Source organism: Tachysurus vachellii, chromosome 12 (assembly GCF_030014155.1).
Source record: "Tachysurus vachellii isolate PV-2020 chromosome 12, HZAU_Pvac_v1, whole genome shotgun sequence".
Taxonomy (NCBI): Eukaryota; Metazoa; Chordata; class Actinopteri; order Siluriformes; family Bagridae; genus Tachysurus; species Tachysurus vachellii.
The window spans coordinates 9842773-9845649 of record NC_083471.1 but is presented as its reverse complement, the minus strand read 5'-3'; positions in this window follow the sequence as shown (position 1 = coordinate 9845649).

Sequence of the window (2877 nt, the reverse complement as noted above, 5' to 3'; positions counted from 1 at the left end):
GTCTGCGTGTGCGTGCGTGTGTGTGTGTGCGCGTGCGTGCGCGTGTGTATAGGAAAGGTAGCAGTTAATTTTCCTCTCCTTATCTGTACCAGGCAGACACGGAGAGGGGGGGGGGGGGACAGGAGATTGAGACAGACAGGGAGGAAGAGTTGGTGCTTATCAGAGAGAGCAGCAGTCTCACTTCAGGTCCTCAGAGGAATGAACCAGAACAACAGTTACCATGGGACATCACACTCTCTCTCTTTTCCTCTTTTTCTCCTTCTCTCATTTCATTTCAACAATTTCTCATCCTTGGCCTTGCCTGCGGGACTCTGTCTTATTATTAATACTACGAAACACTTCCTCAAACCCCTTCAATTCATCCTTTTCTCTCATTCTTATTATGCACTATTTTCTGTTTTTCTTTTGCAGTTTAAACTCCTGCAAGTATCTCTCTCTCTCTCTCTCTCTCTCTCTCTCTCCAGTTTCTATAAATGATTCCCACTGCTGTTCAGTTGAATGTGTTTACTTTCCCCGCTCACTGTATCTGCTGAACAAAAGGTATAGAGTAAACAGTACAGTAATGACAATGCCTCTCTCTTTCTCTCTGACTTTCTCTCTCTGACAGTTCTTTCTGACTGTGAGAAACACACATGCTGTTTAAGTCTGACCTTTTATTGTGTCTTTCATTCTCTGCTCACAAACCAATAGATTTAAAAGCAGCTTGCAGGCTTTCCCACATATTACTGCGTGTGCGTGTGCGTGTGTGTGTGTGTGAGAGAGAAAATGGAGAAGTACAATTTCACTGCAGAGCTATTTTTTGTTTTGTTTAGTTTTTCTTGTTTACTTTCCCTTATTTTCACAAACACACCTGGAAATGCAGTCAGTCTGCTTAGACACAGCTTTTTACCTAAGTGTGATAATCTCATAGTTTGATCTCACAAGATATTTAGAGTTACACAAAATGGATTCAGAGATCAGAGGACAAAACATTTTCTCCTCTATCACACCATCATCAGAACTCTTAGATATCTGTACATCTGACAGTGGAGGCACAAATCTGTGGAATAAAAACTGGGGCTGTGGTAAAGGGGGGGTGTGTGAGAGAGCTGTACTTCAGTGAGTCTTTCACCTCAGGTAAAGATCTTTTTTCTCATTGAGAGACCTTTACCTCAACAAGAGAACTGTCCCACAGTTAGTGACCTGTACCTTAGCAAGAAATCTACCTCAGTGATGGACCTTTACCTCAGAAATAGACCTTTACCTCAGTGATGGACCTTTACCTCAGAAATAAACCTTGAACTCAGTGATTGATCTTTACCTCAGAAATAGCCCTTTACCTCAGTGATGGACCCATACCTAAGTAAGTAATAGACCTTTACCTCAGTGATGGACCTTTACCTCAGAAATAGCCCTTTACCTCAGTGATGAGGTAAAGGTCAAAGTGATGAGGACCTTTAGCTCAGCAATAAACCTTTACCTCAGTGATGGACCTTTACCTCAGAAATAGCCCTTCAAGTCAGTGATGGACCTTTACCTTAGTCGGGATTGAGTTCAAATATATTATTCTTTACATTTTTGGAGTATTAATGTTTTTACTTAAGTAGGTTATACATGTGGAAGAAACACACCCGGAGTGGAACTGGAATGAAATCAGTAATTGTGATCCATTTGTGGAACTTTTCAGTTTGTTTGCAGGTCAGCTCACAGTTTTGAGTTTATTAGGCTTTTGGTCTTGTGTGGACACGGTAAGATGTTTTATTTGGCCCAGTCTTTAAAAGGTATTTAAAACATACTGAAGCAGTAAACCTGAGAACAGCACAATCCCCAGCACACCCAGTCATCCTTAGGATGTTGTAGATCAGAGGTTTCACAAGTAACAAACCTTAGTAGGATATTATATATTTAATATATAATATTAATATATAATATCTTTAATATCTTAAGATATTAACACTTTAATGGTTAGTTCAGGAATTAGCATCTCGGCTCTGTGGTGAATCCTCTAAAATTATTACTGATCATTTCTTTTATAGCTTTCCCAAATCTTTCTTCAATTGAGAACTGGTGTAACTGGTGTAGCTGGTGTAACACTGGCAGATGTCATACATCACCTTCTCTAAACTCAGATCCAAAGACAAAGACCATCAGGGCAAATACTTTCCGTTTTTATTTTGAATGACTGTTCTGTTTTCTTGTTATGTCATGTGTTTTAGATCAGAGGTTTGACTTTTACACTGAAGTTTGAAATGTGACAGTAGTGAGTGAGAGACAGAGGTTTAACGTGGAGAATGATGAGCCATGTGTTTAGTAAAAGTTTATTTAAGCTCTAAATGGGTGGCGATGCAGGTGCAGTGTGTGTGTGTGTGTGTGTGTGTGTGTGTGAGAGAGAGAGAGAGAGAGAGAGAGAATACACTCTGCCTGCCCGCCATAATCCCATTATGCAAATCCCAGAAAATCCGAGAGACTTTTTACAAAAACACTCCAGCGCTTAGAGGAGAAAACACACACAATGTCTTCAGCTAGACAGACGGTTCAGATCTAAGAGGAGAGAGAGAGACTTAGAGAGAGGCAATGAAAGAAAGAGTGTGAGACAGAGTACGAAAGACAGACATCCAGAAGAAATATTGTAGTTTGCAGGAAAAGCATTTTCCATAATGAGTCAATAGTTTATTTTAATTTGAACTGGTACTGAATACTCAATATTTATCAGTAATATCTTGTAACGTTTGTGTGTGTGTGAGAGAGAGAGACAGAGAGCTTTGCTTTAATGTTTTAATCATTCCTATTGATCATGTTACTGCTAATCTGCAGATAGCTGCAATGTTCTATGTTGAATTAGCTGATTATTACAGCAGGTAGAAACCTAAATAACTAGCAAGTGGATGTGAGAGTACA